The sequence below is a fragment of the Wyeomyia smithii genome, chromosome 2 (genome assembly GCF_029784165.1).
Source record: "Wyeomyia smithii strain HCP4-BCI-WySm-NY-G18 chromosome 2, ASM2978416v1, whole genome shotgun sequence".
NCBI lineage: Eukaryota > Metazoa > Arthropoda > Insecta > Diptera > Culicidae > Wyeomyia > Wyeomyia smithii.
The window spans coordinates 126,396,486-126,412,806 of NC_073695.1; the positions used below are offsets into that span (position 1 = coordinate 126,396,486).

Here is a 16,321-nt window from a genome sequence, read left to right on the forward strand (position 1 = left end):
TTTTTTCCATTTATTTTCTTTATTACTACATCCTTTATATTTTATATTTAATTCCTAAACTATTGTTCATCTATTAAAATTCTTTGAGCTGAATGTTCCAAGTTTTTTTTTCATTCAAATCTATCAATTCATAAGTATTGTTTCCTACAACTTTGGCTATTTTGCATTCTATGTATTTTGGACCAAGTTTGGCGCTAAAATTTTTCGCAGCATTGCTTTGAAGGAATGAATCTCTCCAAACAATATCTCCCACTTCATATTCGAAATTTTTCTTAGTACTTCTGAGATTATATGAATGTGAATAACCTTGAAAAGCCTTAGCCATATTCTGTTTGACTATTTCTCTCAACCTTTCTCTACTTCCGGTCTTTCTTCTGGTTCTATTCCTTGAATGATAAAATTTCGCTTCAATGAATACTCTCGCCCCGAAATAACGTGTTCTCTTCCGAATATATATATATATATATATATATATATATATATATATATATATATATATATATATATATATATATATATATATATATATATATATATATATATATATATATATATATATATATATATATATATATATATATATTCATATATATATATATATAGTATATATATATATATATATATATATATATATATATATATATATATATATATATATATATATATATATTTATATATATATACATATATTTATATATATATATATATATATATATATATATATATATCTTCTATTTATATAAAAGAGAAGTTTTGTATGTATGTATGTATGTATGTTCCAGCATAACTCTCGAAGGCCTGAACCGATTTCAACCAAACTTGGCATACGTGTTCTTTGTATAAAGGAAGTGGTCATAGAAATATTGGATAGGCAAAAGTATTAAATTTTCATACATAATGGAAACCTTTAATTGAAATTTGATGATTTTCGGGTTCTTGGTCATATTTGGAGGCCGTAAGTTGGTATCCAGAGACCGAAACATGATGTTCGATAACATTTTCAATCCAAAATGGCGACTTCCGGTTTCTGAGAAGCCATTTAAAGCTGTGGAAAACACTCACAAACCCCCCAATGTTGCAATTTTCGGAGCAAAAATGACTCTTAAGAACCGGTTATCGTTATCTGACGATACTTTGAAACTTGGGTTGCCGACTTCCGGATTCTGGAAATCTGCGAATATTAATAATTGAATTATATGCTTGACAATATGGGTATTTTCAGAATCGGAATGACGTCGTCATACGAAAATCGATCATATATTTTCAAATAATGGCCTTTTTTGAACGTAGTGAAACGTCTGTTTGCAGCCGAAAATCGGCTTTCGTGCAAATGTTTCTAGAGAAGTGTTTCAAAACATCCAACCTACTTTGATCCGTTTTTGGAACGATTTCTTGACATATTTCTTGCATAATTTGATAACGGAGAGTCCAATTTAGCGTTTTGGATAAAAAATATGTTTGGAAAAGTTGCTGAAGCTCAACTATTACCGAATAAAAATTTAGTTAAGAGCATCGATCAAATAAGATGAGAGCTCCTACAATCCAGCTATTTATTTAAAAAAAAAGTTTTGTATGTATGTATGTATGTTCCAGCATAACTCTCGAATGATTGTACCGATTTTAACCAAACTTGACATACGTGTTCTTTGTCATGGCCAGAAGTTGATGTCTAGGGACCGGAATTTGATTCCCGATGTTTATGGCGACTTTTGGTTGCTGGGAAGCTGAATACAACTGTAGAAAACGTTTACAAACCTCCAAACATTGGTATTTCCGGAACCAGGATGACCTTTAGAAAGCAGAACTAAAACTCCATGACATTTTTGAAATTCAATATGGCGACTTCCGGTTTTAGAGTTTTATGAAAACGAATATATGCTCTGCAATATGTATATTTTCGATAGCAAGATGACGTCCAGAATCCAAATATTTATCTCCGGCGCAAATTTTAAATCGTGCATGGCGGATTACATTTTCTGGAAAGGTTACTAGAATACAGAAGAAGGCTTGGACGTAATATTGAAACGTTGTTTAGAAATCAATTCGCGATTTCTGCTTTCTGTCAAGCTGTGTAAAACTAAGTAAAATGGTTAACTAATGTCAATACACTAAAGCAACTTTTTACGCGGGGGATACATACCACGTAAAAAAAAACCGCGTAAATTCCGGAATCCATGTAAAATAAAACCGCGTAAATTCCAGAATCCGCATAAAAAACCAGCGTTAATTCTGCATTCCGAGTGAAAGAAAACCGAAATCCGCGCAAAAATAAATACCGTGTAAATTCCGGAATCCGCGTAAAAAAACCGCGTAAATTCCGGAATCCGCGTAAAAAAAGCCGCGTAAAAAGCGACTTTTTTCTAGAAAGAGAACTATGTTCAGAAAATGACAACGGGCGTCCAACGCTATTTTCAAATTCCTGAAGAAAAATATTCAAATACTCCCTGATATTAGGTTCATAAGTCAGAGCTGATTTCCAAAACCGAAAATTGGTGTCCGAACGTTTGGTATAGCGAAGGTTTTTTTTCTGCACTGGAAGTTATTCAAAACTTGAGAAAAATCTGGAGATAGTCCCCGTATCTCCAAATTGTTAATTAATTCATGAAGACTGATGTTCAACTATAAGGATGATATTGATATTGTTTACACAAAAAGAGTAAAACGAGAAGACATAGCAAGCAATAATTTTAACTATCAGAGATGAGCCTAGGCTATTGATTATGTAATTTGAGTGTAATTTGAGTTTATTGTAAGTTAATCGATACCGTCGAAGATGCTGATGAGGTAATCCATTTTCCAACGGAATTTTTGAACTCACTCGACCCAATTGGAATGCCTCCGCATCGATTGTGAATCAACGAAAAAGTGGTATATAAGCAAGTTTATTTTTTTTTTGTAAGATTTGGACCACTGCGACCATTATTTTGATCTTTTGTGGTATACCTCTTCTTTAGTCTAGGTACTCGTGGCAGACATATCACTATTGATGGAAGTGATCGTCGTTGTCCTATCGCACCCTTTCTCCCAATTAGGCACTGTATTTCGTATGAAATGTATTACCTCATTAGGATTCGCAGACCAGACCTCAAAAGGCTCCAAAGTTCCTTTTCCAAAGGCTCTTATTCTGCGCTGTATTAGTGCACTGCAGTGGCAGAGCAAATGTTCTGCGGTTTCACATTCGAACCCGCAGAGACGACAAATTTCGTCATCTGACTGACCAATTTGTTTCAGGTGATGCTTACTTGGACAGTGTCCTGTAAACAGTCCGGTAATTGTCCTTAGTCCCTATTTATTCAAACTAAGCAATTGCTGGCTTTTCTTGACGCTTGGTTTTATAAAGTGTTTAGACTGGCGTAGCCCTACTGAGCATCTCCAGTTCTCTTGTATTGTCCTATGTTCCCAGGTTTTCAATTCTGCTTTCAAGGCGCTTGATGACACCCCACAGAACGGTTCTGGGCCAATGAAATCGGTACATGACCCCTGTCTAGCTAACGTATCGGCTTTTTCATTGCCTTCCACTCCGCAGTGACCAGGAACCCAGTATAAACATACTTGGTTCCTTTCTGCCAGTTGTTTCAGTGAAAGGATGCACTCCCATACTAGCTTAGAGGTACATGTGAAGGCTTTTAGAACTAACGATATATTATTTTTTCTTTGCGTAAGTTGATAAGTCCCTGGGTTCCTATTCTCGGAGTGGTTCCAAGGTATCGATTAATTTAGACGCGCACCAAATCCTGAGATTCAAAGGGGGAGTCTTATTCTCGTAACCTTATAATATATATATTATTTATATATATATATATATATATATATATATATATAATATATATATATATATATATATATATATATATATATATATATATATATATATATATATATATATATATATATATATATATATAGGAACCTGAAAGCATACTGCTAGTATTAATATATATATATATATATATATATATTATATATATATATATATATATATATATATATATATATATATATATATATATATATATATATATATATATATATATATGTATATATATATATATATATATATATATATATATATATATATATATATATATATATATATATATATATATATATATATATATATATATATATATATATATATATATATATATATATATATGTATATATATATATATATATATATATATATATATATATATATATATATAAATATATATATATATATATATATATATATATATATTATATATATATATATATATATATAAATATATTTATATATGTATATAAATATATATATATATATATATATATATATATATATATATATATATATATATATATAACCACGAACCAGGGTGGTCTATGTGCCATCAAGCAAATCGTTCAGGAGAAGCAATTTTCGAAAAATCTCTGAATAAAATTCTGTTCAACGGATTCTTTCAAACAAAATGTTCTAATATAAAGGTTATGAAGTGGTTTAACATTGGGATACAGTTTCTTTGCGAAATCGGTGATTTTATCTCACCAATGTACATAGACCACTCTGACTTCATATATATATATATATATATATATATATATATATATATATATATATATATATATATATATATATATATATATATATATATATATATATATATATATATATATATATATATATATATATATATATATATTCACTGGAATCCTCGAATAGTTTCGGGCCAGAGTGGTCTCTGTACACAAACCCGGTAAATGACAAAGAAAATGAAATGAAATCGCATAGAACGGCTAGTGTCAATACATATAGCATGTCACATGTAAGATGTCACGTGTTACATTACATGTAACACAAGATATTACATATTACATAATATTTTACATGTTACATTTTTCGTGTAACATGTTACATATCACGTGTGACATGTACAAAACAAGTGGCATGTTCCTTATCACATGTTATATGCTACATGTTACGTGTTACATGATAGTATTACATCGATTTATGTACATAGACCACTCTGTTCCGAAACAAAACGGCCATTCTGTTTCGGACGAATTCTCAACACGGAATAAATCGGCTGTAAAATTCGATTTTCCGAAATTTTCTTAATCTCTCAACTTCAGCTTCTTGAGTAGATGCGATTTATGCAAAAAACTCATTTTCGAAAAAAATGGACTTTAGACCATTCTGTTCCGCAACGGCTCATATATATATATATATATATATATATATATATATATATATATATATATATATATATATATATATATATATATATATATATATATATATATATATATATATATATATATATATATATATATATATATATATATATATATATATATATATATATATATAATTTTAAATAGTTTATTTGACACGGCACGATACAACTTATGTTTAACTTAGCCAAGTACATTTTTTTTAATTCTTAATTAGCAGGGAAAAGAGGGAGGCACATTTTTTATATCTCGCGGCCGACTACGAGCTAGTGGGGATTTAAGGTGAGAGGAGGGGAGTTACAATTTTGATTTTAACTATATTGAGTTATACGATTTATTTATTTGTACATGGCTATGTAGTGATGTTCTATTTGAGCAGTTTGGTCTGAGGTGTCTGCGTGAACATAAAGATGCCGAGTCTTCGTTTGAGTGTCTCCAGCTTAGTGTATCATCTTCTTTCAGCGTGTAGCGGGAATGGTAATCTAACAAATAGATAGAAGAGTTTCATATTTTAATACCAGCGTGTTTTATGAACACGTATAACTGTGTCATGTACTGGAGATCACCGCTTCCCAGAATGTCTCTAACGGGTACGTTCGGTTGTTTTCCTCGGGCCCGAAGGAAATCTATAAGCTCGGACCTAACACCACAGTATTCGGTACACGACCAAACAACATGCTCGATGTCATGGTAGCCATCGCCACAAACGCAGTGATTACTGTCTACAAGCCCTATACGAAAGAGATGCGTGTTTAACGTGTAGTGATTGGACATAAGTCTGGACATCACGCGAATGAAGTCCCGACCTACATCCAACCCCTTGAACCATGCTTTCGTCGATACCTTAGGAAAAATGGAATGTAGCCACCGTCCCAGTTCATCTGTATCCCATGATAATTGCCAACTTTTGAGCGTCCTCTGACGCAAAATACTGAAAAATTCATCATAAGCAATTGGTCTATTATAAATATCGCCATCGATAGCACCCACCTTAGCTAAAGCGTCAGCCTTTTCATTGCCCGGAATGGAACAATGAGAAGGGACCCACGCTCAGATAACCCGGTAATTTTTATCTGTTAAAGCCCTTAAAAACCGCCGTATTTTATCCAGGAAATACTTTAACAGCAGTTTTGCGAAATTGGTCATGAAAACCGCTAAAAGAATGCAATACGACTTAAATTGTTACTTGGGCGGGGTGTGCTTCACAGTCTTCATCGATCGCAGAGCCTCAATGGCACTGAGACTGTCTGTGAAGATGAAAGACTGGTCTATGGACAGGGTTTCGATGATCCCAAGTGAGTAGTGAATATCAACAAGTTCTGCGACGTACACGGCAGCAGGAGCATCGAGTTTGTAGGAGGCGGTAAAGTTTTCGTGAAAAATACCGAAGCCAGTGTACTCATCTAGATTAGATCCATCAGTGTAAAACCTTTTATCATAACTAACATGTTTAAACTTATTGGAAAAAGTCTTAGGGATTTCTTGAGGTCGCAATTGATCCGGGATACCAGTAATGTCTTCTTTCATGGTGGTGTCGAAGAATATAGCATTGTCAGAAGTACCTAAAAGTGCGACATCGAAAGAAACGTATGAAGTGTTAATGTCTTAAGCCATGTAGTCTAAATATAAAGTCATAAATTTGGATTGAGATTGAAGGTCGACCAACCTCTCGAAATTTTCAATTACCAATTGGTTCATAATTGTGCATCGAATTAGCAATCGATAAGAAAGATTCCAAAAGCGATGTTTCAACGGAAGAATACCCGCTAGCACTTCAAGACTCATCGTATGGGTCGACTGCATGCAACCTAAGGCGATACGCAAACAACGATATTGTATTCGTTCCAGTTTGATCAAATGTGTGTTTGCTGCGGAGCGGAAGCAGAAACACCCGTACTCAATTACAGACAATATCGTTGTTTGGTAAAGCCTTAGAAGGTCTCCTGGGTGGGCTTCCCACCAGGTTCCGGTAATCGTACGAAGAATATTAATCCTCTGTTGGCATTTTCGTGTCAGATATCTAATATGGCAAGCCCAGGTGCATTTAGAGTCAAATCAGACCCCGAGAAATTTAGCGACTAAAACCTGAGTGATCGTTTTACCGGTTAGAAGAAGCTGCAGCTGAGCTGGGTTATGCTTCCTAGAAAAAACGACCAGCTCAGTTTTCTCCGGAGAGAATTCGATACCCAGTTTAAGAGCCCATTCAGACAAATTGTCTAAGGTATCTTGCAATGGTCCTTGCAGACCGCTAGCCTCGCTACCAGTAATGGATACAACGCTATCGTCTGCAAGTTGATTTAGCGTGCATGAATTTGCAAGACATTTATCGATGTCATTGACGTAAAAATTATATAAGATTGGACTTAAACATGAGCCCTGGGGAAGGCCCATGTAACTAATTCGGGAAGTTTTCGAATCGCCATGTGAGAAATACGTATGCTTTTCAGACAACAAATTGAGCAAAAAGTTATTCAAATTTGGTGAAAGTCACTGCAAATGAAGTTTGTCGCTTAAAACTTCTACAGAGACAGAGTCAAAAGCCCCCTTAATATCCAAGAACGCAGAAGCCATTTGCTCTTTTCGAGCAAAGGCGAGTTGAATTTCAGTAGAAAGCAACGCTAGGCAATCGTTCGTCCCTTTGCCCCGGCGAAAGCCAAATTGAGTATCTGAAATTAAACCGTTTGTTTCGACCCATTTGTCTAACCGTAAGCGGATCATTTTCCCCATTAATTTCCGGAGGCAAGAGAGCATCGCAATCGGCCTATAAGAATTGTGTTCAGACGCAGGTTTTCTGGGTTTTTGAATAGCAATGACTTTTACCTCCCTCCAGTCGTGCGGAAAAATGTTTAGCTCAAGAAACTTGTTGAACAGGTTCAACAAGCGTCCTTTTACACAGTCGGGTAGATTCTTCAACAAGTTGAATTTAATTTTATCCAACCCTGGAGCTTTTTTGTTGCACGATAGGAGAGCCATTGAAAATTCCAAAATCGAAAATGGGGGCTCTTCCGTGGCTACTTAAAACGCGTCGCGAAAGGTCTTTTGTTCGGGGACAGAGTCCGGACAGACCCTTTCGGCGAAATCGAGTATCCAGCGATCTGAATACTCCTCGGACTCATTCAAAACGTTACGATTCCGCATGCGTCTGGCGGTATCCCAATGAGAGCTCATCGCTGTTTCCCTCGACAACGCGTTTACAAACAGCCGCCAGTATCCGCGTTTTTTTGCTTTTATTAAGCTCTTCATCTGTCTAGCCAGTACATCGTACTTTCGGAGCAAGTCGATAGTGCCTTGTTCTCGGAAGGCCAAATACATCGAGGATCTTCGCGCGTACAGCTATGAGCACTCTTTGTCCCACCACTTTGAGGGAGGGCGCCGTCTAATCGTTACCCCGGGTATCGGTTTCGTCTGAGCTTCAGTCGCGGCGTCGATGATCAAGCCAGATAGGAACGCGTATTCTTCCTCCGGAGGATGTTCCACGTGTGACTCGATTCTTTACGATATTATGGTCTCATAAGACTTCCAAACAATGTTACGTGTGAGGTCATACGCAATATTGATTGGATCCGTTGGAGTTGACCCATTAGCAATTGAGATAACGATTGGTAGGTGATCACTACCGTGGGGATCGTTGATTACTTTCCACCGGCAATCTAACGCTAGTGATGTCGAGCAAAGGGATAGGTCAAGCACGCTTTCACGTGCTGGAGGATTGGGTACACGTGTCGCTTCCCCAGTATTCAAAAGTATCATATTGAAGTCGTCGATTAAGTTACAAATTGAAGAAGATCGGTTGTCGTCGTACAGCGACCCCCATAGCGAACAATGAGAATTAAAATTTCCCAATATCAAAAAAGGCGCGGGAAGCAACTCTGCTATATCAGTGGGATGCCTCTGTTCAATCTGCGCGGATGGAGGGATATATAACGAAACAAGGCATAGGTCTTTTCCATTCATATTCGTTTGAATGGCAACGACTTCAATATTCGAGATCGAGGGGAGGTCGATTCTGAAAAAAGAATAGCACTGTTTGATCCCTAAAAGTACCCCTCCACCGTGTGAGTCTCGATCTCGACGAATTATGTTAAAATCGTGGAAATTAAGTTGATCGTTTGAATTGAGAAAGGTTTCACAGAGCGCAAATGCGTTACAATTGTATGTATTCATCAAATGAGAAAATAGATCGAATTTGGGGATGATACTTCTGCAATTCCACTGTAATACAGTGATAAAATTCCTAACCTCTTTCGCCGTATTAGTCATCGAAAGATATGATAGCTGAAATGAGGGGCCAAGTTACCGCTAGTTGCTTCAAAAAGGTTTTCACTGTAGGAAGAAGGGCAAGAAGAATATTTTGTAGAGGATCTGGTTTGTTGAATGTATTAAATATCCAGTCCACAATATCAGAAAATTTTATGAACTCTGTTTCTTTTTTATCTTCTGATCGAGAAATGGGTGCACGAGGGGTTTTTGGTGCCCCAGGAAGCGGTGGGTACTCCTGGTTGGAATTGAAATTAAAACCAGGAGGTACTTGCTTCGGTTTTTCTTTTTGTGTTGGCTAAATGGTCATTTCGCTAGGAGTTATCTTGCGACCTTTGCGAGAAAGATTAGGAGAGTTGATCATTCTTCTCTACCTAGATCCTTCTGACATGGCATAAGAACACCCTTCGACGGGATCGTCAGATATACCCTCATCGGTTGGCAAAAAGGAAAAGATGTTTCCTGTCGAGGGTGGCTCAGCCCTCTTAAGCATTTCTGCAAAAGAGCGCTTTGATCGTTCCTTGAGGGAACGCTTGATTTTTTCCTCGCGCTGTTTGTACGCGGGACACGCCGAAAGGTCATGCCGAGTTCCCTCGCAGTGAAGACACTTTTCAGTATCCTCACTGCAAGCGGTCTCAGCATGATTTCCTCCGCACTTGGTGTAGCGTGCCTTGTTGCAGCAGTAGGTGGCTGTATGACCTAACTGCTTGCAGTTTTGGCAATGCATGACCCGCGGTACGAACAGGCGTACAGGCCGACGAACCCTGTCCAAAGAGATGTAGTTCGGCAGTGCGGATCCGGCGAATGTTACACGGAATGAATCCAAAGGGAAGAATTTCTTCTTTTCTTCTTCGATGGATACTGAATGCAATTGCTTGACATCCAGTATCTTTACATCTTGAATCAGGGGGTTCTTGAAGCAGCCAACCCCGTGACGCCAGATGTCATCGACCGTGAGGCTTCCTTCGGTAACCACACCGTCGATCTCCACGTCCTTGGCAGGGATGTACACGCGGTATTCTCTCGTGAAGAGCTCGTAGCTAGCAATTGCGTTTGCTTGCTTCAAGCTACTCACGACAACTCGCAGTTTGTTCGGTCTAACCTTTGTAATTTCGGTTACGTCCGAAAACTGTTTTGCCAGGTCCTTGCCGATTTGAATTATATTCAAAGGCTTTTTTATAGGCCTAAAGAAAACTACAAACGGACCTTCCGCGGCATCTGGGTAAGCTTCTACCCGTACTTCCGGTACCCTTGATACAGGGCTAGATAAAGGGGGTGGTACAGGGGAAGGTAGAGGGGAATTGATGGGGGAGATCTCAATCTCTTCCCCATTTTTTTCCACATCCAGGAATAGTTGCACCTGCATGTCGTCCGCGGGAGCGTTTAGCTCTACCGCACGCAACCAATATATAAGCGTATATAAGGGGAATCAAATAATTGTTGTAAAATGTAAAAACAATTTTCAATATAAGGTGTATTAAATAAGAAAAAAGACAACCGTATTGAAAAAAATAAATAAATAGGAAAAAAAAAAACAAATGTTAATACTTCACCAGTTTTTTTGTATTTTAGCCTACGTGCCCTCCTGGCTGATAGTTGGATTAATCCAGTAGGTGGCTTGGCAGGAATCGCAATCAGTCTCCTCCAGCTGAACCAGCACTAGGGGCTAACCAGCGGTTGGTGGTGCGAGGAATTTCCTACGGCAGCGTCTGTACACAATGTACACTCTCGTACCCCGCTAGAAGATAACCGGCGCCCGGCGGCGCGGGGAATTCACAGCGACTACTGAACTGCTTTCCTGTCACAGTGTCGATACCGAAAACACCAGTAGCACGCGTACGGTCTGGACACAGTGCACAAAATCTTCTGTGCCGCAAGGGGTAACCGGCGCCCGGCGGCACGGGGATTTGCTCTGGCTGCTGGGAGTACGTCTATTGTCTATCAGCAACGAAACCGAAAAACACAAGCGTACTGTATGCACACCAAACAGTATTGTTTGTTCGAGCGAGCAAAAAAAACGGACCTGCTTTCGAATGCTTCCTTTCGCAACGATAGCAGGGAAGCGAGTGTACGGCTCATATATATTTCAATAGTGTATTTTTTTTCCCCACCTTAAAAACACTGACTCACGCAAAAAACTTTCGGAATCACCGACACAGGGAAATTCTAGTTATCTGTAGATCGTAATAACGTAACATAACATCATACAACAACTAAAATCAGTGCGCAAATATGGATAATTATCCAACACTGCAAATGTATTTAATATTTTGTCCATGACTGTACGTGATTTTCATGATTTTTAATAAGACATCCAGTATGTACATGATTTTCAATATGACACAATATTTTGACGTAAATAACACACTAGCTTATTACATACCGTTACGCTCAGAAGCATGTAAAGCACCACGTAACATTATGACTTATGAAAACAACTAGAGATACTAGAGATGGTCGGGTTTGGTGTTGAAGTAGAATACTTCTCTCAGGAAGTTCGGCTACATAGGGATGTGAAATGAAAATCTAAAACCGAAAAAAGTGAAAAATATGTCCAATTTCAAATGCTAATAAATCGGTTAGTATTCGATGGATTTCCTTCGTTCTTGCAGCAATAGATTGGAAAATCTTCTAAAATTCTTCCCAAAATGCGATAATTGTAATTTTATTATTCACACTATTGTACTATTGAAAATAGTCAAGCCTTGTCAAAACGAAAATTTCGACCCCTGATTGGTCGTTATATGCTAGCTTCCCAAGCACGGTCGACAGAATCATATACCTTGCAATTAAAAACATGCTATTTGGCCTATATAAGAGCCTGTTTCAGCCGGAGCCGCTCATAACAGTTCTGAACAGCGACGACAGCAGTCCTCCCTTAGCAGCAGCGGGAGCGAGCAGTGGGTACCATCGATAGCGGAAAGCGGCCACAACTGTGGCATGGCTGTGGATAGGCGTAGCAGTTCCAGCGGATCTCACCATCGATAGCAGCAGGGCCAGCAGATGCAGTTACAGTGGATACCAATGGCGGCCACAACTGTGGCATGGCTACGGATAGTGTTGCAGTTGCTCAGCAGTTAGGCCAGCGTATAGCGGCCACAACTGTGGCATGGCTATGCATAGCGTAGCATCAGACAGCGACAACGGCAGTCGTCCTTCCTCAGCAGCAGCACTAGCCCTGTGGTTGGTCACCACGTCTCAGGAGCAGCGCGATTTTTCTCAGCGTGTGTCGCCAGACAGCCATTTTTCCCCCCGTGTTGGGGCAGCATGATGATTGTCATCAGGAAATCCAGTTTCGGAAATCAAAATGCCTTTTTGAAGGCAAATAAACAAGTCATTGAAAGTTAATAATTTTTATCAACGCAAGCAAGCATTCTGTGTTGCATCCTAGCAATTTAAATTTGTCGCACCCGTCTAATTTACTGAAAGTGAAATAGCTTCCACAGTGCATGTTGTCCGTGTATCTTAATTCCCCCAATGTTAGGGCAGCTCAAAGGTTGTAATCAGCAACCGATTTTGAACCGCAACATGCTTTTTTCAAGGCAAAAAAAATAATTGAAGGTTAATAATTTTCTGGCATCAACACAAGCAGACATTCTGTGCGGGATGCAATCAAATTCTGTTGTAGTTGTCTAATTTTTACTTTCACTTTATTTAGTAAACCCTCCACTGTAGGGGCAGCGCAAAGGCTGCGATCAGCATAACTGACATTGAATAATAAATTGCCCTGTTAGTACGCATTCACAAAAGCAGTTAGTCCGACTATGCAGAGCTAATATGAAGTCGATTCAATCAATCAGCATAAACAGAATTTCGTCGTCCCCCAGCTGCCAAGTTGCAACATGATGCAACACGCAACAGCGAGCAAACGAAATCGCTTGATGTTACAAACCGCAATAAGATACGGGTTAAAACCGTTGCGTGTGTGAGAGCACCATCGGTGTTTATTCGCTGGATACACTATCTACTGTCTACTGAACGCAATAATCTGCTTACATGCGACACGGGGACGGGAACATTTTCTTCAACGAAGCTGCGCAACACGACACAAAACATGTTATTTTGTTGCTTCGATGAGAGTGCTATCGGTCCGGCTCGACAAGAAATCATTTTTGTGCATCCGTGCTACGAAACTGAGGAAAAACTTTAGAAACTGAAAAAAAAAGGTGGAGCTTATCAAATGATCGCTCTGAGCCGGAATGAAGTCACACATATTTTTCAAGTTATGTCGATCCACCACGTACAAAAAATGATTCATTCCTATTTTCATCCCTATATAAGAGCCTGTTTCATCCGGAGCCGCTCATAATAGTTCTGAACAGCGGCGACAGCAGTCCTCCCTTAGCAGCAGCGGGAGCGAGCAGTGGGTACCATCGATAGCGGAAGCGGCCACAACTGTGGCATGGCTGTGGATAAGCGTAGCAGTTCCAGCGGATCTCACCATCGATAGCAGCAGGGCCAGCAGATGCAGTTACAGTGGATACCAATGGCGGCCACAACTGTGGCATGGCTACGGATAGTGTTGCAGTTGCTCAGCAGTTAGGCCAGCGTATAGCGGCCACAACTGTGGCATGGCTATGCATAGCGTAGCATCAGACAGCGACAACAGCAGTCGTCCTTCCTTAGCAGCAGCACTAGCCCTGTGGTTGGTCACCACGTCTCAGGAGCAGCGCGGTTTTTCTCAGCGTGTGTCGCCAGACAGCCATTATTCACCCCTTGTTGGGGCAGCATGGAGATTGCCATCAGGAAATCCAATTTTGGAAATCAATATGCCTTTTTGAAGGCAAATAAACAAGTCATTGAAAGTTAATAATTTTTGTCAACGCAAGCAAGCATTCTGTGTTAGATCCTAGCAACTTAAATCTGTCGCACCCGTCTAATTTACTGAATGTGAAATAGCTTCCACAGTGCATGTTGTTCGTGTATCTTAATTCCCCCAATGTTAGGGCAGCTCAAAGGTTGTAATTAGCAACCGATTTTGAACCGCAAAATGCTTTCTGAAGTAGAATACTTCTTTCAGGAAGTTCGGCTACATAGGGATGTGAAATGAAAATCTAAAACCGAAGAAAGTGAAAAATATGTCCAATTTCAAATGCTAATAAATCGGTTAGTATTAGATGGATTTTCTTCGTTCTTGCAGCAATAGATTGGAAAATCTTCTAAAATTCATCCCAAAATAAGATAATTGTAATTCTATTATTCACACTATTGTACTATTGAAAATTGTCAAGCCTTGTTAAAACGAAAAATTCGACCTCTGATTGGTAGTTATATGATTGCTTCCCAAGCACGGTCGACAGAATCATATACCTTGCAATTGAAAACATGCTATTTGGCCTATATAAGAGCCTCAGTTTCAGCCGAAGCCGCTCATAATAGTTCTAGACAGCGACAACAGCAGTCGTCCTTCCTTAGCAGCAGCACTAGCTCTGTGGTTGGTCACCACGTCTCAGGAGCAGCGCGGTTTTTCTCAGCGTGTGTCGCCAGACTGCCATTATTCCCCCTGTGTTGGGGCAGCATGAAGATTGCATTGAATTGAATTTTTGACAACACAAGCAAGCGTTCTGTGTTGGATCCTAGCAATTTGAATTTCTCGCGCCCGTCTAATTCACTGAATGTGAAATAGCTTCCACAGTGCATGTTGTCCGTGTATCTTAATTCCCCCATTGTTAGGGCAGCTCAAAGGCTGCGATCAGCAACCGATTTTGAACCGCAAAATGCCTTTTTGAAGACAAATAAACAAGTAATTGAAGGTTAATAATTTTCTGGTATCAACACAAGCAGACATTCTGTGCGGGATGCAATCAAATTCTGTTGCAGTTGTATAAATTTAACTTTATTGAGGTAACCCCCCACTGTAAGGGCAGCGCAAAGGCTGTGATCAGCATAAGCGATTTTGAATAACAAACTGCCCTATTAGAACACCCTCACAGAAGCAGTTAGTTCGACTATGCAGAGCTAATGTGAAGTCGATTCAATCAATCAGCATGAACAAAATTTCGTCGTCTCCCAGCAACACGCAGCAGCGAGCAAACGAAATCGCTTGATGTTACAAGCCGCAATACGGTTAGGGGTTAAATAAAGTATTCTACTTCAACCTTGCGGTCGTGGATTTGCACACAACCCTCCTGTGATTTTTTTTGAACCCGTACCCGACCCGAACCCGCATTTTTTTTTTCCTATGACCTATGGTCGAATATTGACCATTTTTGATTTGAATGAAACTTTGCACACGTATTTGGTTTAGCAAACTGAGCATTTTTCACAGATGGAGAGATTTTTTACACCCATGAGTTACATTCTAAAAGGGCGTATGCCTTTTGGCATAGGTTTTATTCGAAGCATTGTAGCCCTAAAAAAAAAGAGTTGAATTTTTTTTTATTTCTTTTAAAAGAAACTTAACGTTAATACGCAACTTTTTTAAAAAAAGTCCAAGACGGAGGAATGAAAAATATTTTTTTTATGGTAGATTGATTTTTTCATAAAAATTCTAATTTAAACATTTTTCAAAATATTTGTATTCTGATGATTTTAAAAGATGCAGAAAATCATTTTGAATCAAAAAGCTCTTGGTGGTAAACATTCTAAAGGCATCGGTTTTCGAGTTATTTTTAGTTTAAGCTCGAAAAATTATTAATATTTCGGAAAATACACATTTTTCTTAATTTGTCCATGGTTCTCCAGCAAAAACCATACGTTCATTGAAATGCTTGATCAAATATATACAATTCATTCTTTGACAACAAAACGATTGGATAAATAACTCAAGCGCTAAACCTTAGCCTACCTACACGTTCTCCCTTGCCGAATGTTTTATAAACAAATATGTTTGTCGTGCAACACTCTCTACTTG

General features: G+C 38.4%; 1 protein-coding gene across 1 annotated transcript in view; it reads left to right on the forward strand.

Moving 5' to 3' along the window:
- The window catches only part of LOC129723121 (protocadherin-like wing polarity protein stan), a 237,670-nt gene that overhangs the window by 548 nt on the left and 220,801 nt on the right, over positions 1 to 16,321 (forward strand). The gene's annotated exons all lie outside the window — the stretch shown is intronic.